This window comes from Aedes albopictus, chromosome 3, assembly GCF_035046485.1.
Source record: "Aedes albopictus strain Foshan chromosome 3, AalbF5, whole genome shotgun sequence".
Classification (NCBI taxonomy): domain Eukaryota; kingdom Metazoa; phylum Arthropoda; class Insecta; order Diptera; family Culicidae; genus Aedes; species Aedes albopictus.
In genome coordinates, this window is record NC_085138.1 from 297,325,687 (window position 1) to 297,350,475 (window position 24,789).

At 37.7% G+C, this 24,789-nt stretch overlaps 1 protein-coding gene and 1 non-coding gene across 2 annotated transcripts in view; one reads left to right on the forward strand and one right to left on the reverse strand.

Annotated features, from left to right (window-relative positions):
• LOC109418656 (Kruppel-like factor 2) overlaps positions 1-24,789 on the forward strand; it is a 575,512-nt gene that overhangs the window by 385,018 nt on the left and 165,705 nt on the right. The gene's annotated exons all lie outside the window — the stretch shown is intronic.
• Positions 19,429-19,502, reverse strand: Trnan-guu (transfer RNA asparagine (anticodon GUU)). Its single transcript has one exon. It is a non-coding gene; the product is annotated as a tRNA-Asn (tRNA).

The window sequence follows — 24,789 nt, forward strand, 5'->3', positions numbered from 1 at the left end:
TTCACTATGAATGCAGTGAACGAGCAGAAGCCCACTTTAGTGTCAAAATGATACTTTTAAATGTTTCTAATGAGCGTTTTGACATGGTAACAATACATTAGTGTTGTATTGGTGAAATTGAAGGGAAATTGTCATATCATTCAATCATAATATGGAAATAATGAAAAAAATATTCGAAGGCACACGGTGAATGGCGCCTTGACGGTATGAAAAAAGCATCCTGCCCCACCGTACCCTATACGGTACCATCCACTTCACGCGCACGACTTACTTTTTGTATGTAATTAGAGCATACAGCAAGCAAATTATTATCCAAAATCCTACTGATTTGTTGCAAAAATGTCTCCTGGGATTTCTTCAGCAATTTTTCAGAAATTCTTTCAGAAAATTCTCAAAGTATTCTTTTAAAAAAACCTTCCAAAGATTTCTTCAGAAGCTTCTCCATGAATTCCTTTAAAAAACTCCACAAGATTTTTATCAGAAATTCCGTCAGAGCGCTTTTCTGAGAATTTTATTCAGAAATTAGTCGGACGATTATTCTGAACATTTTTTATGGTTTCATTATAAAATTTCTGTGGATCCTTATAATTTCCTTCTGAGATACTTTTCGAAAATCTTCCAGGGATTCCTTCAGATATTCTTCCAGAAATTCTTTAAACAATCGTTCCAAGATTAGGAAGTTTTCTCCAGGGATTCGTTCAGAAATTTATCTAGGTATGCATTTAGACATTTTTTGAGGGATTCTTTTTGAAAGTCATCATTGAAGTGGTTCAGAAAGTTCGCCTTGAATTTGTTTGATAATTGTTCCTTAATTTCGTTCAAAACTCATTCGAAGAATTCCCCCAGTAACTTCTTTAAGGGTTATTTTTGAAAACCTTCCAAACATTTCCCCAGTATTTCCTTCATGAAATCCAACAGAAATCTCTATTGCGATTTATCAGAAAAACTTCTAGAAATTTCTCTGAAATTCCTTTATATATTCCTCTAGAGATTCCTCCAGATTCTTTCCAAAAACTCAAAAAAATCGTTCATTGATTCCTTCTGAAATTATTTCAGGGACTCCTTTAGCAAAGTATCCGTGATTTATTTCTGAAAGAGTTTCCGTTCTTTTTGAGTTTCCATTCAAAACTCATGTAGAGACTCCTCCAGTCATATCCACAAACATTTAAATAAAAATATTCCTTACGAAATTCCACTAGAGCTTCTTTCATGGATATATCCAGGAATTCCTTCTGGAAATTTTTTCTTGGATTTTTTTTTCCAAAATTGCATTCTCCCGTAAGGATTCTTTCTGAAATTCTTCCAGCGGATTCTTCTAAAAATCTTCCAAGCTTACTTTAGAAATGATATCTCTTAAAAATTACAATTATGGTTCAAGGATTTCCTTGGAAAGTTTTCCATGGGTTATTTTTCGAAATTCTTCCAGGGAATCCTTCAAAAACTCTTCCAGGGATATTTTTTCACTTCTTCGCGGATTCCATTACAAAATAACCATGGATTTCTGAAAAGTTACCTCCCGGGATTGTTTTACAGGAGTGGTCAAACTTTTCAACAAACTTATTCATATAGTACATCAAAATTTCTCAAATTTCGACTGTTTGTCAACCTATTATACGTTTATCATTTGTACAAATTTGGAACTGATTGGTTAATCTTTCGCGAAGCTAGAAGCGTTCTAGTCAAGCACTATTTTTTAGACTACTAATTTTTGAACTGTCATATCTCCGAAACCAGTGAACCGATACGAATGAAACTTTAAACGTTTTTAAACAATATATTAAAGCAACAAAAGTGAAAAAAAGTATCTTTTCGAACGTTGAAAAAAGTTATAATAAGGTATGCACACAACAAAATCTAGCCACCGCATTTTGGATAGAAATTTATCTATTTTCAACGAATCGTGGCAATCTCTGGCGCAAATGAAAGCTTATTGTGTAAGGAATCGAAAAATATTTACTTCGGGATATATTTTGACATTGTGTTTAATATAGAGCCAAGGGAACAAGAAGTCCTCGAAAAGTTTTTGCACAAACGTGCTGAAAATCTAACAATGTACATTAAAGCGACCGTCCCCGCAGAACTAAGTTAGCTTTCAAGTATTCGGTTCTATACATCATTACAACCTGGAAAGGTTGCAGATCAACTTAAGAGCAAGAGAAAATCGAAGTTTGGCAAGAAATACATAGTTTGGTCAACAATATGAATTTGTGGTTTGAAAAACCGAACTTTTAGAAATACATGTACAGCAAATCATCTTTTTCACTACGGGAAATGTCGGGAAAAATGGCTGGCACCGCTTATTCAAAAGCTTAGATATTGTGTATTGATTTGAATTGATTTTTGTCCCCTGTTTTTGGCGGAGAATGCTTGCGTTTGTATGCAGAAAACTATGTGGAAATTGTACTGCATTTTTCCAAAAAACGTAAAATCTCATACACTTCAAAACACAACCCAATTGAAAAATATTGAGTAACCGTGAAGTGACCTTAAAAAAATGTCAAGAACGACAGCTTTCATCGAAAAATAAGATTGATTTTGGCACAAAGGTGGTAAAAATTTCTTGGCATTCGGTCGAAGGTACTGTGCAAAACTTTACGGAAGGACTCAAGCTCAAACCTCGAGATGACGGATATAACAAGTCAAATCAGCAATGTCTTGATGTTGATTTAAAGTAAATTAATGCTTTTTTACGATGAACTGCTTTTGGTTTGGGAACAAGTTGGAATGAATTATTACTGCTTGATTTTCTTTGGCCAGATTTTGCTGTGCGCATACCTTAGATCACACTTTTAGGATCTTTCTCGAAATAATGCTTATTTTTTACATCAATTTCGTTACATTTAAGTTTGGATATCCAAAGATTTTCTACTTCTGCTCTCACCCTCCTATTGCATTTGGGTCAATGTTTACCAAAATGGTACACTACGCCAGCGAGCTGTTTGCAACGTGATGCAATATGAAGGCTAAAGATATCTTCCATAAGATATATTGAAGCCTCTTTGGATTATAGGAAGAACACCTTTAGCATTTTTGTGTGGTGTTGTAAATTTGACTAATTTTCTTCTATTATGGTCAAAACGTCAAACCAGTATAACTTTATATAACGTCGTATCAATTGCCAATATATTGTTAATGAATGCACAAAATTTCTTTATATACAATTTACTGGTTTCTGAGACGGCACTGTTCAAAAATTTGTTGTCTCAAAAAGTGTGTTTTACGATAACGGTCCTAGCTTCGCAAAAGATTAACGAATCGAGCCCAAATTTGAACTAAAGATGCACACAGTCAAACTTTGGGAATTTTTGAAACAATCTATGAAAAATTACAGCTTGTTCATTTTTTTCAGAGAGGAAAAAAGTTGCCTATCCCAAAAAATGTTAACCACCTCTTCTATCTACAGGAATTCCTTTATAATATGTTCCAAGAATTCTATTAGAACTTTTTTCAGTGGTATCATCAGGAATTTTGCTAGGGTTTCTTTGAAAAAGTTCTCTATGGAGTTTGTCAGATATTCCTCTGAAAATTTCTTCGGAAACTCTCCATGCAATCATTTAGAAAGTTTTTCATAAATGTCTTCAGATTTTGCTTCAGGGCATCCTGAGTTTTTTTTTTCAGAAATCTTATGAATTATTACAAAATCTTCCATACATTTCTTCAAAAACTCCTGCATAAATTTCTTATCCGCTGGGGATTATTTTAGAAAGTTTCCAGAAATTCCTTCAGAATTTTTTTTTCAAAATCATTCTAGGAATTTATTCGGAAATTTTCTCAAGGGATTTGTTCAGAAATAATTCTAAGAATTCATCCAGAAACCCTTCTGGAATGGTGCCTTCAAAAATTTCTCGAGTGAATCTTCTAGAGATTTTTCCATCAATATTATTCCATCAATTTTTTTTTTTTCAGAATTTCGTTAAGGAATCATTCTACAAATTCAGTCGGTATTCTTTTCAATTATGGATTTTTAATCCCTCAAAATATTTTCTCAAAAATTTCTCCATGGGTTCCTTCGGAAGTCCCTTCAAGAAAATCAACTAAGGATTCCTTTAGAAGTTTCTCCAGAAACATCTTCCGGATTCCTCCAGAAACTTTCCTAAGAACTACTTCAGAAAATCTTCCATGAGTTCCGTCTGGAATTATTCCAGCGATGCCTTTGGTTCTCTGGGAATTCCTTTCTGAAAATCTGTCACAGTTCCTTTTCCCTCTTTTCCTTTAGATATTACTCCAGATATTTCACCAATAATGACACCAAAGACATTCCATGAACTTCCTCAGACATTCCTCCATGGATTTTTTTTTTACAGAAATTTCTCCGGAAAATCTTCCACGGATTCCCTTTAAAAGTTTTTCCAGGTATTCCTTCAGAAATTCCACTAGAGATTTCTTGATGAATCTATTCAGGAGTTTTTTTTTTTTGGAGTTCTTCCTTGGATTTCATATAAAATTGCTACAAGGATACCTTTCAAAAATTTTTCATGAAATCTTCCAAAGATTCTTTTAGAAATCCCTCCAAGGAGTTTTTATCCTCCTCCCAAGAGTTTTTTTTAAATTAATTTTGAATTATTTTTCATAATTCCTTCAGTAAATCCTTCAGAAAATCTTTTAGAAATTAGTCTAAAACTATCATCTGGGGTTCCGACAGGAATTCCTCCAGGGATTTTGTTTGTAAATTTCCCAAAGCAATGTCTTCAGGGATTTTTTTTTTGCAGAAACTCTTGTAGAAATCTTTCATCAATTCTTGAATGATATTATCCAATGATTCCAGCTGGATCCTCCAAATTTTTGTGTAGAAATTAGTACAGAGATTACTTCGAAAATTCCTTCGGGTATTCCTCCAAGGATTTCGAGTGTTCCTTCAAGGATTTGGTATATATTAGTAATTCTCGCTAAACAGTGAATAAACCACTATAGCTAGCTTATTGTTACGATCGAAATCTTTTGTCTACAAAAATATGTATACATAGTTGATTCAATAAAAACAATATTTTGAGCATTTGCTTTGGAAATTTTTCCAAGGATTTCACCAGAAATTCTCACAGCAATTTCTCTACAAATTGCACTAGGGATTCTACCAGAAGTTTCACATAGAGAAATTCTCCGGAGATTTCTTTAGAAAATCCTTCAGAGATTTACCCTATTTTTGGGGAGTTTTCTATCTTTTTTTTTCAAAAAATATTTCGGTAATTCCTTGAAACATTCTCTCAAACGGTCTTAAAAGAATTTATTCCAAAACATTCTCGGGGGTTTGTTTTAGAAATTGCTCCAGGCATTTTTTAATTGAATTTCTGTCGGAAAATCTTCCTGAGATATCTTTACTAATTCCTCCAGGGACTCTTTAAAAAAATGGTTAATTCATTCGGGTATATATGCAGGGATTCTTATAGAAACTGTCATAGGGGTTCCATCACTTTTTTCGTTAATTTCTTTCAGATAGCTTAAGCTAAATAAATTTATAAATAATAAATAATAATAAATAAATATAAATAAATAATAAAATTTTATTGAAAACTCGGCTAATTATGTTTTTTTAAGAAATATCTCCAGATTTCCCTCCAAAGATTTCTTCACAAATTACTTCAAGGATTACTTTAAAAAGCTTGAATGATTTCCTTTCAAAAAAATGTTGCATGAACTGATCTGGAAATTAATCTACAAATTTATTCAGATTTGTTTCTCATTGAGATTCCTCCGGATTTTTTTCGAAGGATTTATCTAGAAAACCTGCCCTTTCTCAAGAATACTCGATTGATTCTTTTTTAAGAAATCAGAAATTCAGAATACCTTAAAAATAGTCTCAGAAGCTTTCTAAAGAATTTTCTTCAAGGGTTGCTTTAGACATTCTACAAGAGATTATTAAGGAAATTCCCAACATTTCTTAGCATTCCTTTAGATTTTCTTTCAAGACATTTCTTTACTGAAATTGCTCCAAAAATTTCTTAAGAAAGTCTTAGAAAATCCTCCAAAGATTCCTTCAGAAATTGTTCTACAGATTCTTTCGGAGATTCTTATAAGGATTCTTATGTAAAGGCTGGAAGACATTCCTGCAGAGATTCATCCATGGATTCCTCCGGTAATTCATTAAAAAATGTTTAATAAAATTGTTTATTATTTATTAAAAATTGGGGGATTCCCCCAGGATTTTTTTTTTCAAAAATATCCCCAAAGGTTTTCTTTGGTATTCCAATTGGGGATTCCAGGTGTTTCTTAAGGTATTCCTTCTGGAGTTTCTTAAAAAAAAATCTGTCCATGGATTCCAAAAATATTCCTGTTTTTTCAGAAATTCTTTCACGAATTCATTTAGAATTTTCTTCGTTTTTTTTAATTCCTTCTAAAACTTCTTTAGCGATACTTTCAAAAATATCTTTAGAGGCTTCTTTTATATTTCTAGAATTACTTCAGAAATTTCAGCAGGGATTGCCTTCTATCACTTTAAAAAGTATTTTTTTTTTCAATTTCTCATCGTAATAGGCTGTTTTACCTCACGCACATCTGCCAAGAAAAGGCCTACTATCCCACACTAAATTAACAGTGCAGTAATGGTTCATTGCAGCACTGACTTGCGTTGCGTAATGAACCATTACAGAATTGTTTCCAGTTTTGATCAACTTCTTAATGTTTTCTGGATGCAAGTTTGGAAAATTGTGAAAACTGCACAGTATAACCTACTATAATCAGACTTCCTTAAAAATGACTTTCAACACCAGTGTATAGTTTGATGAAAAAGTTTTGTTAAAAACTATCTTCAAGTGGTAATTTATGAAATTGCAAAAAACGTTGTACGCAACTCGGGGCAGAACTCGGTTTTTACAGCACTTTTCGTAATTATCTGAATCTACGACTCGTGCTGTAAAAATCTTCATTCTGCACCTTGTTGTGTAAACTACTATTATGCAACAAGTTGCAAAATGACAATTTGAAACTTTTTTGAAATGGCTTGTGGAACGAACGGGCTGAAACACCCAGGCACGATTTCCAACCAATCCAATTCCAATTCATACGTCTCCCTTACGTCGTGAATTTCATTCTGAACGTTTGCTGAACAGTGTACAAACTGAATCGTGAAAAAGTTGAAGATAAGCAAAAAAAAAACGTTTCGAACTTGGTTTCGAATTCGATGGCCAAATATCTGCTCGTATGACACAGAAGAGGCTCGATTCAGCGTCTCTCTAAATAAGTTATTTTTAGACACAATCTCAAAGTTGTTTACCTATAATATACCGTTTTTACGTTACAACCACGCCTGCTGTATCATCCATGACGTATAGGTAGCGTGAATGACTCATCTTTAAAGAGACGTAGGTCGTGAAACTAACCCGCACGTTGGATTACCCCTAGCAGCGGTTCAGTAGAAACGCTGCATTACGATGGCGTTCGGTTGGGGAAACCCCATCGCAGTGTTGTTGCTTATATTCGCATGCCTGGCATCGAACCGCATCCATTTCAGTTCAGTCCGCTTGATAGTGTACTCGATTCCTCATCATTCGATCGAGCCGTGTTTACATAGTGAAAGTAAAGTCGTTAATATCCAAGTTCTTAATCGCGCCGATGGGTTTGGCTCATATTGCCGGGATCTGTGCCCCCTGCTTGCCAGGAGTGCTTCACCATGAGTGTCCAAAGTGTGACCGCGCCTACTCGTTCCTCACCAGCCTCGAACGCCACATTGCAAAGGCCCACCCCGAAACGCTACCTCCGACGCATGCCCAGCTGATCTATAATCGCCTCCGAACGGAATGGAATGCTAAGGAGACAGAAGCGCGCCGAAAGTGATCGCCACCGTCACAAGACTGAATTTTCGAATCTCGCATCGCAGCTGCCAAGTGATATTTTTTTGTTTATTTCTATGTGAACAGTATTTTATCTACAAGTACAAATAAAATGTAATACTCAAAACAGCTTTCCAAAGAAGCTACTTTCTTCCCTTCGAAACATCCGCACAATTCCAAGTTTTCATAAATCAACACGATTCCAGCAACCGTTTGGCGTCGCGTCGTCGTTGCTTGGACAGCAGTTTCGCATTTTTACTTTGTTAGCCGACAACAACAACACTCTCTCATCTTCTACTACTTCTACTCGCGGTGGTATGGGATATGTTCCGCTGATTTGTGGTCACTTTATTAGACCAAGCCCGCTCATGGGCTCAATCAAGCGTTTTAACGGTAAGTAGAGCCGCGAACAAAGAAACGAACCGCACCGGTCGCTGCTAAGTAGGGCTCGAAAGCGAAAAGTTTACGTACGGTTCGTAGCAGGGCTTAGAATATAGAGACACGCAAAGTACGGTCTCTATCCGTAGGCTCGTGCGCTCTCTCGCGTTTAGCTCTCTGGGTAGCGTACAGAGGAGACGAAAGAACATGAGTATGGATTTGTTGCCCGGTATATAGTTTCTAGAGAATGATTTTCTTGTTTTGTATAGGTAGAAATTTATTTTAGTTTGCATCAATTATTCAAAATTTTTATTTTTACTTGCTTTGAAATTTTCAACCAAATATTATAATAGATCGTTACACGAATAACACAACAAATTGTCTGACATACAATTGTGATAGAGTGACAATATAAACGCAGAAAAATAATAGATCTAAATTGACAAGCTTTGCTTAAGTATGTTTTGAATAAAGTTTTCCCTTCTTCGCCAATTTTAGGATCATGCATATCGAAAATGTATTGATTTTCTCTTAAAATAGTTACGATTGTTGATAATCGCACTTTTAGTTTTTGATTCGGCCGAACGTTTCGAAACTTATATTTGAAATGTATAGTGATTCAGTGAGTTTTGCTATTTTAACACGTACATGCTTGAGCCGGGGTTTCTACGCTGCAAGTAAAGTTTGGTTTCGCACATTTAGAAAAATGTCCAAATAAATTACTCGCGAAGTTCGTTCCGACAAGTTCCAAAACTATAGTCATCCGTCGCAGATTCCGGTAAGAAGATTTTCGTATTTTCTAACCCGAAAAGATACCATTTGACGGTAATAAGTGACCACAAGGTTTTCTTTCTCCACTTTCCGTGCTGAGATCCCCCGTTTTGAAAGAGCTGTGCCTCGCGTTTCGTTTTGTCGTGTATATTTCGAAAAAGGCAAAGGAGTTATGGTTTGTTTGCTTTTTTTTTAAAGTGGTCGTGAGTGGGTGGTTTATTAAATATAAATTTGAAAATATAAATTAACCTTCACATACCCGACCCCCGACAACTCATTTTGAAAAATATGGCATTTCGTCAATTTACATCCGATTTTTTTGAAGCAGCCCTTAATCGATCATAAATTAGTGCAAGTTTATCGCACTCAAGTGGTCATGTAATATCCGGAACCATTCCGGAGATATTCCGGATTGTACTGGGGTCAGAGGGTGGGGAGAGGTTCTGTTTTGCTAAATGGCTAAAAGTGTTTATTTCTTGTGTTATTGTGTTTGAGAGGCCCCCGCGGAACCTGTTTCAAGTGTTCCGGAGCGGCCATATCAGTCGCTACATACTTCAGTCATTTTTTTTGCCCCATTCTCTTGAAATCATGAAGTTTGATACGTCGCACGGTATGTTTTGGTTGCAAACCAGAAATGTCCTTGATGTCACCCCCGTGGAATCTATACTAGATGTTCCGGGATGGCCATATTAGTTGATACAGACTTCATGGTATCGTTTCTGACTCAGTCATACGAAATCATGAAGTTTGATATGTTGCACGACATGTTTTGGATGAAAACCAGAAGTGTCCCCAATGAGGCCCGCGGAACCTGTCACGGTGATCCGCATGGGTCAACTTATTCAAATCCGATATATCGCAGTTGTGTTTCACTGTTCGCAACAAAAGTTCCTCTGAAAATCAATGGTTCAAACACAATAACACACGAAATAATCATTTTTAGCCATTTCGGCACCCTCCCTGACCCCAGTACAATCCGAAATATCTACGGAATGGTTCCGGATATTGCATGGCCACTTGGGTATAATTAACTTACACCAATTTATGATCGATTGAGGGCGACTTCAAAAAATTAGATAAAAATTGACGAAATGCCAGCATTTTAAAAATGAGATGTTGGGGGTCGGGTACGTGAAGGTTAAATAAACGAGACATTAGGAAGAAAGTGTGCGAAATGAGTAACTTCACCCTTGTAGAAACAATAGGAGAAAGCAGAAAAAAAATCTGCGACAACCCCATGTGAATAACACCGATCATACAGAATAGGAGGTTTGACATTATTTAGATCTATAAAAACAACCCAACAATAGGGGAGATTTTTCCAATATTACACATTTTTTATTCATAGCTCTATTATACACATTCATATATATTTAAAACATATTCATCAACATGTAATCTGGATCGTTCCTCCCCTGTAAATTCGAGAAGTACCTTGCCGAAAGAAAATATTCTGTACTCCAAGTATTTCGAAGAACACTTTGCGCGTAAATACAACGCAATAGACCTGGCCGCTTTGATGTATGTGTCCTGATATGCTGCAAGCATCAATATTGACAAGAAAAGTAACACGATTGCTTTCCAGGGTGATTCCGCGTACTGGCTGCGTATGTATAGGATTAGATGTGAGTAATTATGTTTTTTCAAAGATGCTTTGACTGTACCTAACTCCATTCAGATATCATAAAAACACTAATTATTTTTTTTTTGTAAAAACAAACTTTAATCATACCGATAAAAATCTAAAAAACTGAAGTCGAGCTGCCAAGTTTCATCAATTAAAATGGGCGGTGTGCAGGACTGCCATATTGTAGGTTCCTCGTTATAGAAAAAGCAAGTGTTGGATGTTAAAATACAACAAATGTTGTATGAAGTGCCAAAAAAGAGAGTGGGCTCATTATGTACTTTCACAAATACGCAGTCTACTTCAAGCGCATAGAATCTGCTTCCAACAAAATATTCATATACCAGTATATAAAATATCGCAATATATATTAAGATTTCCGATTGATGTTTTGTAACTAGAAGGTTGTGACTGAGTATAGAATTAGCTAATGTTAAAATACACGTTTATGAAAAAAGGTTGCGCAAACTTATCGCAGACTGTTAGAAGACAGCTTCTACTATGACCAGGATTCAAGAATTTTGACCTACGCGAAGTTGTAAAGGAGACAACTATGTAATAAATGTGTTGGAAATGCAAGGGATGTAATTATTCAATAAACCTAATTATTAAAAAAGATGCTCAAAATCTCAAATTCAGATAAATTTCTTGCGAGAAAGGCAACATGGATATCGAAGAGATGGATATTATTTTGGATAAAAATTCAACCAACTAGTCATACAGTAAGCAACAAACATATAATTTAAAAAAGATTGCTTGAATTCCGGGATTAAATACAATCATACATTATTGAGAAAATTATATCTTGAAATGCACCAAAACTGGTATAAATCTCCAAGGGAATTATTTATTTGAGTTCAATTTTTACTAACAGTTTTCAGTCTTATCCAAAACCCCTTCTTTCAAAATATGAGCACAGATTATTATACTGAATAAGATTTGCAATAACACCATAGAAATAAACAAAATATTGCGATGATTTACGGAAGTGCAAAAAACCGATGGTACGGATAGAATAGAGACCACCGGTGCGGAAAGGCGACCGATCATTATTTTACTCACATGGAAACGAACGACCGGTGCGAAAATGGGTGGATAACGAAATTAAAAATCGTTAACGACGTGCTGTTGCGTGTGTAGTGTTAAGCCCACGAGTGGGCTTGGTCTTAGTGTTTATTGCGCTGATGCCGACACGCTCAATTATATCTGCGACGATGCGCAGCAGCAGCAGCGTGCGGTATTTGCGCGTCAGACCATGCGATACTACGCTGGCGCAGCTGTATTCGTCGTCGTATCGTCGTCATCATCGTTGAACTTGGTCTTGGTCGTCGGATAACTGTTTATTAGTCATGGCATGTGCGGTGGCGTGGTTGTTTCTCCGTCGTCGTCACCGTTTGATCCATATGGTACACGGTACAGGTACTGAGGAGAGGTTGTTGGTGTTTTAGTGGCGCGATGTATTTTCTTGTTTTGGTTCGGTAGATTGTGGAGATCGCGTGCTTCCGATAAGAGCAGCATCAGCAACGGTGCCGACAGGTGACGACGACAACTCGTCGCGCCTTCGTGACCGGTTGGCAGATAGTTGTTGTTGATGTTGTTAAATGTTGCCGACTAGTAGTAATGTATTAACAAAAACATTCCTCAATCGACCGAGCACGATTTGCGGAGAAGAAAATGGCACGCGACTTGTGAATTTGACAGATAGGATACAGTATACACACCCAGAAGTGTACACGGAAAACTAAAACTACCTATTTTTTGGGTTTACTTTACTCAAAAGTAAGTATATCGATTAAACTTTCTACCCAAAATTAGGTTGTTTTCTCTTTCTTCCCCACCGATGTTGTCAAAAACAAAGCGAGCTGCATCGACCCACCGGGGGTACTTTGGCCCAATAAGCCAATTTTGGGTAAATGCCGTTTTTGTCAGAATTGGGTTAAAAAAACTCACGTTTGGGTTGAATTTACCTACTCTTGAGTATATTTTTTTGCTGGAGTTAAAGGCAAACTACCTAGTGTGAGTTTAATCGATTTACTCAAATTTGAGTTATTGGGCCAAACTATGGGGTTGCGTCAAAAGAACTCAAATTTGGGTAGTTTGGCGGCTCCGTGTAAGCGACGATAAAAAGCCAAACATAGATTGATCTTCCGCTTTGACTTCTTGTTCGCTCCGGAAAAATAACCTGGAACGGTTAAAGAGCATAAAATTGTCATTATCACTGAGAACAATCGGAATGAATTCTAAAATTCTATATAGACGAGTGCACCGATGAACTGAATTCATCGCGGTCCGAGAATTTTGACACTACAGCGGGGTCGTTCCCAATCAGAATTGTTCAATTCTGATTGGAAATCTTTCACTTCTGATTGGAAGCGACCCCGCTCTAGTGTCAAAATTCTCGAACCGCGATGAATTCAGTTCATCGGTGCACTCATCTATTGAGAGAACAAAATAATACTCGAAACTGTCAATGTTCTTTGATTCTTCTGTAACTAGGGTATTCATTCCCTTATTAAGCATGTGGCACCAATTTTCATCCTACTAAAACAAATTGAATATCTGTTTTATTTTGTTTCCTATTATTGTATTTTTTGTTAGAAGTGAGCACGCATGAACTCAAAAAGAACGGAATGAATCTGTGCCGTAATAGCTTGTTTTCGAATAGGATGAATTTGAGAGAGCACTCGTGCCCTATATACAAAACATATCCCATCGGTCACGAGTTCAAGAAACAACAGGACGATGCGTTTCAATATCCAGCGCTTGTCAGCCGAAGGGGTTGCTGCACAGTACCATAAGAAGCTAGACGAGAGGATAGGAGAGACCAACGGATCTGGAGATGTCAACAGCTTATGGGGAATTATCCACGAAGCAGTGACAACAACAGCGCAAGAGGTGATTGGTACCGCTCAGCGACGCCAACGTAATGGTTGATTTGACGAGGACTGCCAACGAGTGATGAACGAAAAGAATGCCGCCAGAAGTCGAATGCTAGTGGCCGGTACCCGGCAGAAGCGGTACAGGGTTGCAAGAGCAGAAGAGAAACGAATCCACCACAGGAAAAAAACGGCAACACGAAGAGAGTGTTATGGCTGAAGCGCAGGAAAGTATGAACAGGAACGATATGCGGAGGTTTTATGCAACTGTCAATGGCGCGCGGCACAAGACTGCGCCAGTGCCCGCCATGTGCAATGACCGGGAAGGAAATTTGCTGACAGACAAAACAATGGTGGCAGCCAGGTGGAAGGAGCTCTTCGAAGAATTGTTGAATGGTAGCAGAGAAGGAGCACCCAGGAACAGGATTAACATAATGGATGACAGTCAAGCAGTGGAACCACCAACACTGGATGAGGTAAAAAAGGCCCTTAAAGAGCTGAAAAACAGCAAGGCTGGGAAGGATGAGATCCCGGTCGAACTTCTTAAGCACGGAAGTGAGCAGCTACATCAATCAATCCACCAGATTATTATAAAGATTTGGGAGGATGAAGAATTGCCCACCAGTTGGTTGGATGGTCTCATATGCCCAATCTACAAGAAAGGGCACAGACTGGAGTGTGCCAATTACAGAGGGATTACCCTTTTAAATTCGGCGTATAAGATACTGTCGCGTGTCCTGTTCAACAGACTGCGACCTCTTGAGGAGTCCTTCGTCGGCGAATACCAGGCTGGTTTTCGTGAGGGCCGATCAACGACGGATCAAATGTTTACCCTGCGGATGATCCTAGATAAATTTCGGGAATATAACTTGCAGACTCACCATCTGTTCATTGATTTTAAAGCAGCGTACGATTCAGTGAAAAGAAATGAGCTTTGGCAGATAATGTCAGAACATGGTTTTCCGGCGAAACTAATTAGGCTTATACGCGCAACGCTGGATGGATCAAAATCAAGTATTCGGATCGTGGACGAAGTGTCTACGTCGTTTGTGACCTTGAATGGATTGAAGCAGGGGGATGCTCTTTCAAATTTATTGTTCAACATTGCACTCGAAGGAGCGATAAGGAGGTCAGGCGTGCAGAGGAATGGCTCTATCATCACACGGTCGCACATGCTCCTCGGTTTTGCGGACGATATTGATCTCATCGGCATCGATCGTAGGGCAGTGGAGAAAGCTTATGCTCCTCTGAAGAGAGAGACAGCGAGGATAGGCTTGACGATTAAAGCTATGTTCATTTAGAATCCGGAATGACAAAATCACGTATATCTTAGGGATGGAATAACAAACATAAAAGGTGAAGCCTTCAAAACAAAGGTTATTTATTGTACTTTCATGGAAAAATATCATTGAAATTATTTATTTTTATTTTTCACACATTTTCTCACTTTTTCAGTGTTGACCCCTCTAAAAATCTGCACAACGGTGGTAAATTTTAGCAACAACCCCTTCCGCACGTTTCTTCAACAATCAGGTCATCTATGCAGTGTCCTGATGAGTGCCTTGACTAGTCTGACTAGGATTCCGAAGAAAAATTGCCAAACTTTGTTTTATTGCGAAATGAGGGGCAATTCAGTGAATTGAGAAAACGCGAAATTTGAGTGTTTTTTCGTTGATAAACACTACCCATCTGTGACGATACCACTGAACGTCTACGGCTGTCATGGCAGCTCATCAAAATAGGTAAAACCTCTACATATCCCTTGTGTGCGTTTTTGAAAAGCAGCATGCGATTCTTGAGGCTGTCATCCTTGTATGAATTGGTTCTCATCATCTTGTTGCGAAAAAACCATGCCCAGAGTTCGAACTTCTTGCCAAATCTTCAAATTCAAAGCAGATTTATCAATGAACCCAAGCTTTTTTCTTCCGAGGACACTTCCTTATGCCATGGTTAACAACATCGTGCACATAACACATAATGGTTTTGACGATATTAACATTTTTCGCGACTGTCGTACCTGACGACGCTAAATTTTCAACGTGTTTGTGCAAGATTTTTTTTCCTCCTCCTCAATCTGAAATAACTTTTCACTCGTTGCAAAAAAAATCGATGAAATTTTCACCATTTAAAGAGGATTAGTGTATGATCAGAGTGCTGCAAAAGAATGATGATTATGTTCATTGAGAGCGCCACTAGAAAATGTGACATGATTCCGGATTCTAAGTGAACGTAGCTTTAACTCTACCAAGACGAAGTACATGATAGCGGGTAGAGACAGAAGCAGGTCTAGTGGTGTTAGTGCTGAGGTAGTGATTGATGGGGAAGTGTTTGAAGTTGTTGAAGAATTTGTTTATCTTGGAGCACTTGTGACAACTTGTGACATATGACAATGACGTTTCCCGTGAAGTGAAAAGGCGTATTGCAGCTGCGAATAGGGCCTTTTACGGATTGCATAGCCAGCTTAGGTCCCGTAACTTGCAAACGCAAACAAAATTCGCTCTGTATAAGACGCTGATTCTTCCGGTTGCCCTCTACGGTCACGAAGCGTGGACGTTAAAGGAGGTAGACCGAAAAGCTTTTGGAGTTTTTGAGCGCAAAGTGCAGCGGACAATTCTCGGTGGGAAACAAGAAAATGGAGTGTGGCGCAGACGCATGAATCACGAGTTGTACCAAGTGTACGAAGATGCGAATATTGTGAAACGTATAAAATACGACAGACTTCAGTGCAGTGGGCTGGACACGTAGTGCGAATGTCGGAAGAAAGAATATAAGAAAGAATGAGGAGGTTTAGCAAGAATTTTTTTTCAGTAGTTCTACAATAACATTTTTCCAGAAGTTTCTTAAATAAATTACCAATGATTCGTTCGGAAATTCTGCCAAGGGCTCCTCCGAGAATACATTAAGAAATGTGTTCGGGGATTTACTCCCTAGTACGCGCGCTGTTATAAAAAGTACAACACTACCAAAAAACCTCGCTCGTCGTACACAGCGCAAGCGCGGTGCAGTTTCGATTGCTTGATAGCGTGCGTCTGGAAAGGTTATGTAAAATTCTCTGAAAGGACTTCTGCTGTTCCATTAGAAATATCTCCTGGAATTTCTCCAGCAATTCTTCCTGACGTTCCTCCAAAGATTTGTTTTCCAAATGTGCTACCGGTGATTGCACAAAAAAATTGGAGGAATTCGTGAAAACTCAGGCGGAAATTTTAATGGAATCACTGGATGGTTTTCTGAAAGAATCGCTTTAAAACTCCTTGGGCTACTTCAGGAAATCCTATTAAAAATTTGAAGTTTTTTGAAGTATAACTTAAGCAGTTCTGGAGGAATTCCTGGAGGAATACCTGTAGGAATTCCTTGAAGTACTTCACTAAAAGTGTCCGTGGAAATAACAGATATAGGTACTGGAGGAATTCTTGAAGAAATCTCTCAACAAATTTCCGAAGGTATCCCTTCGAAAACTTTTCCAAAGAAACCCTGCAGAAACAAATACAAAGTCATTGAGGAATTCTGTAAAGAACCATTAAAGAAATTAAATTTCTGAAAATGATTATTTTTTAAAGGATTTTCTGAAAAATACCTGGACGTACTGCAGAACTATCCTTGGCAGGTATTTCTAGAAGAATTTCTTGAAACACTCATACATAAATGCCAAGCAATACATCCTAAATGTAATTGCTGCGGGACCCTGATGAATGGCTTGAAATCTTGAAAGATGCTTATGAAGCAATCCCTGGAGGAACTTCTAGGGAAACCGCTGGAGGAAATGCTACGAGAATCCTGAGAAATGCCTTGAAGAAATTCTGGAGAAATGCAAATGAATAATTTCTGTAAGAATTTCGGCAGAAATGACGGACAAAAATTTTGAACATGAAGAATGAAATGCATGCAAAAAGCAACCTATTTGCTTTAAAAAGATTGAGTATGTGTATTTGAAATAATTCAGAGTAGACTTTCAGAAGCCAGTCTCAACTTTATAATATTATGCATTATTGACGGTTTCTTCCCTTATCGAACGCGACGATTTGAATCCGTTGCGGATGAAACCGTCGCCAGAGCCGTCGCAGCCAATCAGCAGGCGGGAGTCTGACGTTTCTCCGATCTCACCAACACAAACAGCAGCAGAGGTGGTCTGCCGTAATTCTGCAAAGTGACGTAAGCGCCATTCAAAATGTCGACAGTTTTTGATATATTATATGTAATATCTGGTGTAAAAATAACACTGTGGTATGCCTGTTGTATTGGAATGCAAGATCTAGTCGTAATCTATCATCTATGGAAAGAAACTTAGAGGATGAGCAAGAGTTTCATGCATAATAACCAAAAAATGGGCCAAAACTCTCAATGTCGCTTACGTCACTTTGCAGAATTTGGGCAGTGGTGCTTGATTCGTTGCGATGAATCAGAAATGGCGACTGGAAGTTAGCATGCTAGCTGCAGCGCGTTTTGTTATGAAAGCAACATTGACCAATCCAAATTCCTGTGTGGTAGTGGTTTGTGTTCAGATTTCCCTTGTTAATCTATCTGTAAGAACTTTGTAAACATCTTTCGTTCTCACGTATATGGATAGGCTTGCATTAGGTTTCGTGAGACATTTTTTGGACAACTCAATACTATAATATTACGTAATTCCAACAGGAAATCAAAAATTTCGGACAATATTGAAGCCTTATAGTTTTTTTTAACCTTTGGCAGAACCTTGTGGCGGAATCTTCAGCAATACATAGTAATCCTGAAAGCATTAATTATGTGTCGAGCCTTCTTTTTGTTTTGTATCTGAAATAAATTTTCGGAAGAAAGGTCAGCTGCCATGAATTTTAACAATTGCCCTCGATCAGAAAATTTTGGGCGTGCCTGTCCTAGAGTATAATGTCTGAAGAAACCTTAAATTTATGGTAGGATTCCTGAATCAGAAATATCGGAGAAACATGATGAAGGGTAATTGCTTTATTAACTGATCTTCCTCTAACATATTTTTCTTATAACTAGTACATTAAAACTGCAGTTTTCATGAAACTAGCTCCGTCCTACGATAAACCAACTAACAGAAGCAAAATAAAAACCACACCAACTGAATGACAACCAACTATCTTCTTAAAAACGGCAGCTATTTCAATCATCATTTGTTACGAGTTCATTTTTCCATTCATTAAGAAATGACTGGAAATTCGAAGCAAAAACTCCCTGCTCAACTGGTCACACTCACTCTATGGACAAATTTATTCTGAAAACATTTTCTCCGCGACGAATCGCACCCCAAGCAGTCGCTGACAGTCTCCTAGAAAAAAACATTGGAATTGCACATATGGCGAGGAAAAAAATGGCACCTTTTCACCGGACGCTGGTAACACTTAAAGATTTCTCAATCAGCTGAGCCCGGCTGATGATGGAGTGAGACCCAGACCACACCCTTCCTCAAAGTGAGATGTGGACATTGTATACCTATCAGTGACTGAGGCAAACTAGTTTACTTATAGCAACCACCCATCAGCAAAGTGGCACTCGGAGACATCATCTGGGCAAACAGGATTATAGTTATGATCATAATTAGTCTACGCGGCTTTGCTTGACGAGCTACGAGATAGTCTATTTGCTACATCTGATGGTGGCATGTCTGACACTTTAATTTTATTGATTTATTTTCAGCAGATGCTTCAATGTTAACAAACCTGTAGTAATTTACAAGATGTTCGACGTCAGAGACATAATTACCAGATTAACCAAAACAGTCAAAATTGCACAGTGCAACAAACCATTCCCAATGTACACAATACGAGAGCTGGACGGATGTGGCCACGTCCTTACAGTAACGAGAGAAATTGACTTTTGACAGTCGCTGTTACTAGAAGCAGATGGTAGCTCCAAATCTTCACAATTGCCGCGAGAACAAACGTATTGTTATTAGTATAGGATAAGATTATAAAAGTTAAAAAAGTTTAAAATTCGATAATGTGAAAAAAAATTAAAAAAAAAATGCGTGAAAAAACGACGTATATATATCCACAGAGGCCAAAAAAGATTCCGCCCCCGGGTGGACTCGAACCACCAACCTTTCGGTTAACAGCCGAACGCGCTAACCGATTGCGCCACGAAGGCTCATATCCCCTCCATTATTAGCAAAAAACCACACTGACCGTTTCCTTTTCTTCGCATCGCACCGTATTGCTACTACATAGATCTACTGGATGGCACCACATCATTCTACCTACCCACCAACACCATCTCACATGTGCCCGCAGCAGCTAACCGAGCTAATAAAGTGCCATTTATTTACGAACTGCTCAGTGCTCAGTTCGCAGAACCCCTGTGGATTCGAGAGATTTGCGAGGAGCAGCAGAGGCAGCAGGTCTAGCTCAACAGCGCACCAGGCAAACAAACACAACACACTACGAAAACGAATGCTTACGCGTGAACAGAACGTACAGATATAGCCTACACGGAACCAGAAATCAACCCAAATATAAGTTCTTTTCACTCATATCGGCTCTTCCGTGCGAGAACCCAAATTTGGCTATACCGCGTTAAAGCTCTGAGTGGGTAGTTTCCGTTTGATCCCGGCAGAAAATTGTAACCCATCGCAAAGTTCTTTCTACCTAGCGTCGACTTTCGAAGTACCCTAGTGGGTTGAAATAAACCCATTTTTGAGTAAACGGCAAAAAACCCAAATTTGGCTTCTCGCACGGACATTATCGGCTAGGTAGCTGCTTCTCGCTTTGTTTTTGACAACATTGCGAGCGGGAGAGCGAGAAAACAACCCACTGCTGGGTAAAAAGTTCAAGCTTAATTTTGCGTTCTTTTAACGTATTTTTTAGGTAATCTGTTTTTTCCGTGTACACACAGTGCGATGGTACCGCGTAGATTAGAGTTGCGATGCGGAGCATGCGGAGGGATGCGATGGTAAGCAAATAATCAGCCGAAAAGAAATAAGAACCCCCTGAGCGAGCTTAGCCAAGCCGCGCTTGGATCTCCCCGCAGCCGTAGGTATCGGTGGTGCCGGCGAATGGCGATGATAATAAAACCCGTAATTAGACGACTGTGGAGAGGAGCGTGAATGGTGCCTATAGCAGCTTCATATCTAGTCGTGATGTAGTTTTTGAATGAGAGCTATTTGCAGTTAAAAACTAATTAGAAGCAACTAAAAGTAATAAATTAATTATAGTATGGGGATGCAGAATACTAGGTACTAGGTATCTGCACCATGCACACGTTTGAAACGCGCGCTCTGTTGGCGAGCATTTTTATGGACAATCCAAGCTAATTCTTTGCTGGCGGTGGTGACGACGATGGTGCTCCAATCGATATTGGTTGTCTCGTAACGGCACGTTCAAATCTTAATTTTTTATCGTCTCCGAGACAAAACTAAAATATTGATCATTACGGGCCGCCTCCCTGCGGCGTCTGATGGCTTTCGAAAGGATTCACGAAGGGGTTTTGATGTTTCAATACATAGAAAAGATCATAAAATTGTTTAACATTTGTAATTACCCTCATCAGTATTAATTAAAATTTGAAATACTCTGGCATTTTATCTACTATACTACCTGGGTCGTGTTAACATATATATTCCGAAGTGCATGAGTTTTCAGATACCACACATGACAGGTTTCGGGTTGTCTATTACGCATACCGTCAAATGGGGTGTTATTATTATTGTTATTATTATTATTTATTTTAACTTAAAATTTTGAAAGAGGGAAAAAACCCCTTTGAGTGATTTCAATATTCCAAAAAGGAAATCTTTCTCAAAAAGGCACAAAACCTCTTCATCTTTTCACAAAACATTATAATGATCACCTAAAACTAAAGGCTCACACGGAAGTGAACCATAGCAGAGCCGTAGTCTTGAAAAAGGGAAGCAACTCAAATTGCGAATCGTCAATTATCTCCAAAAATCCTGAAGGTAGGTGGGGTCAGGGGGACACCAAATTCCGGGTCAATGCTGAAAATAAAAATACCAAAAGGAAACCGAACAGTATCAAACAAAATAGGAGATCTCATTTAGAAATTTGAATAAATACTTTAATATAGGTTCATATTTTAAGCCCAAAATATCCCGAATAGATATTGGAATTGGAAGACCTAATGCAATTATGCTATCAAATAATGTCAAATGGGGTGAATTGCAACACTTTTCGGCTTTGAAGCATAACCAATTGAAATCAAAATATTGGAAACAAACTTTGGATTATCTGCTATCATGTCAGAAAGGTGGTGAAATGAAAAAATATCATAAACGAAATACCGTGCGAACCCAATTTTGCCAGCCCCCAATTCAGTTTTTAACAAGCAAAATGGAAGACTCTTTCACTTTTAGTTAGTATTGATTCAGTTGATATCGTTTGTCGTCATAATTTAACGAAACCAAGAAATCTTCCATTTTTTTTTTTAGAGGACATGTATGCCCCAGTGACTATCACGTCGTGGACCTGGGATCGAACCTCACGCCCGACAAACTCGCAAAATGTGAGTTCTTCCTTCGGAAGGGTAGTAAAGCGTGGGTCCCGAGATTGGGCTAAACATTTCGTTAATAAAGATAAAAATGCATTCCCCATTACTGCCGTACGTCTTTTGCGGGTGTTAGGTTCCTGAGTGCAAACTTTTTAAAGGATGATAGAGGGCCATAAATGGTGGAAAAAATTGTGCTACGCATATGGTCAAATCTCAACCATTACATAGTTATTGAACTTTCCATGTTTTTAATAATTATTGCTTTAACTGGCTCAAACTTTAAAATGGTCAAACTTATTGAACTTAAAGATTATTGATTTTTCTGTCAAATGACATCTTTGAATCGATTGGTTTAGTTAAATAACTAAGTTTTGTAGAGCAAATTGCTCAAAAATAGTGTGTTTTAATTTGTTTTTGTAAATTATCTTTGAAAAATGCGTAATAATTTAAAATTCTTTCCCAGGCAAAGTTGTGGCTCCTATTGCACTCTACAATTCGTACTTTGACATCAAACTTCTATCTCTTATCGTTTTCTTGCAATTTCGATTTAAACATCGCATTTCAGATCATAAATTTGCAACTGTCAAGGTAAGCACTTTTTTGCGCACTGTGCCGCACATTTAAGTCGAAATTACAAGAAAACGATAAAAGCTAGAAGTTTGGTGTCAAAGAACGAATTGTAGGGTGGAACAGGGGCCATAAGTTTGTCTTAGAAAAAAATTTGATTTATTACGCATTTTTCAAAGATAATTGACAAAACCAAATTAAAACACACTACTTTTGAGCTGTTTGCGCTAAAAAACTAAGTTATTTTAACTTAACCAATCGATTCAAAGATGCCATTTGATAGAAAAATCAATAATCTTTCGAATAAGGGTGAAAAAACTGCGATTAGTTTGATTATTGCAAAGTTATAACCAGTTTAGGCAATAATTATCAAAAACATGGAAAGTTCAATAACTATGTAACGGTTGAGATTTGACCATATGCGTAGCACAATTTTTTCCACCATTTATGGTCCTCTATCATCCTTTAAAAAGTTTGCACTCAGGAACCTAACACACTGTATATCTGGTGAAATAGTAATCCTGTGGTATGCCCGCTATATTAGGATACAAGATCTAGTCGTAATCAAGCATCTATGGAAGAAAACTTAGAGAACAGTCAAGAGCAAGATGAATAATAACCAAAAATGTACCAACAATTTCAATATTCATACATGCGACGCTGGGGAAAAAATCACTCCGTTAACTGAATCTCGTCCCAATATGGAAAAAGGCAAAAGTTTCATCTTCTTTTAAAAAATGCCTTCTAAGGTTTCTCTAACAATGCTTATTGGGAATGCTCTAGGAATTTATACTGCAGATTTCTGGTTAGCATTGCTTCAGAAATTGCTGTCGGGATTCTTCCAGAGATTTCTTTGGTTTTCCGGAATTACTCCAAGAATTTCTATTGGAAAACTTTCAGGAATTCGTTGTGAGATTCCCCCGGAAATTATTGATACGATTGCTCCTGGAATTTCTACTGGGATTCTTATAGGTATCCCTCCGGAAAATTGTACAAGAATCCCCTCAGATATTTCCCTTAGAATTTCCTCTTAGGATACTTCCAGTTTTTTTTTTTTTTTGAGATTCCTTCAACTCTTGCTGGGATTTGTCCAGACATTCTTGCTGGTATATGTGCAGGACTTTCACCAGAAATTTCTACAGGATTTCCTGTAGAGATGTGTCTAGAAATTATTGTACTGATTTCTCCAATAGCTCCTCATAGAGTTCCTAGAGTTTCTCCTTAGATTAATCCAGAAGTTCATCTAAAGTTTTTCTTCGGGATTCTTTCAGGAACCCCCTTTGAAAGTCCTTCAGGAATCCCTGCTGGGATTCCTCTAGTAATACTAGTTGGGATTCGTACTGGAATATGCTGATGGTCCTCCAAGGATTCTTCCAGAGATTTCTATAAGAATTATTTCAGATATTTCATAGTTTGTTCTTTTTCAGGCGTTCGACCTGTGAAATCTCTAGAAGTTTTTGTTGGGATTCCTTCAGGAACTCCTGCTGTGATTGTTTTGAAAGTTCGTGATGGTATTTTCCAGGAATGTCTACGGTATCCAGAGATTTCTGCAGAGATGTAGGGTAAGAAATCAAACTTTGAACTAGTCAAATTGTAATCTTAATTTGAACCATTTCAAAATTCATTAAAACGACGTACTTTTCAGGCAAATATTGTCCCGAAAAAGATGTTAAACAGCTTTCCGTAATATAACCTGATAACGTGGACTTTAAAAGCATTGAAATAATCGTTTTTGTCATAGAAAACAGGCAATTGAAAAATCACTGTGATTTCACCCATTTCCCCCAAGAGAAAGCACATTTTCGGTGCACTCGTACAGCTCATGCATTGTATCACATGCAATATGTGAACACGTCAAACGAAAGCTTATTTATCGTAGAATCGACCAACCGAATAATATTTCGCATTATTTGTCATAAAATTATCAAATTTAAGTGATTCTCACTTGGAGAATGTTATCTTAAGTTGAACCATTTGTAATCTAAATTTGAACTAGTAAACGGTGGTGAGCTTCTAGTGTTGGCCTGTAGATTGCGCTAGTGGTTGCTTTGTTTACTCTTGGGGGATGAAAAAATCCAAATTTAGTTTCCAAATTCCTAAAGAATTTCGAACATTCTGAGTTGAGATTCCACTGCCTAATGAAAAATAGGTATGAGAATTAGCAGATTCATGTGATTTTTCATTGTTTAGCATGGAATTAGCTGTTTTGTGAGTTGCTCGAGCTGCTGCCGCCAGTAGTTCAAATTAAGATTAAAATTGGTTCAAATTATGATTACGATGGTTCAAATTAAGATTAAAATCAATGTTGATGAAAAATCAAATATTTCAATGAAATTCGGTGCAAATAAAAACTTTTTACCATTTAACA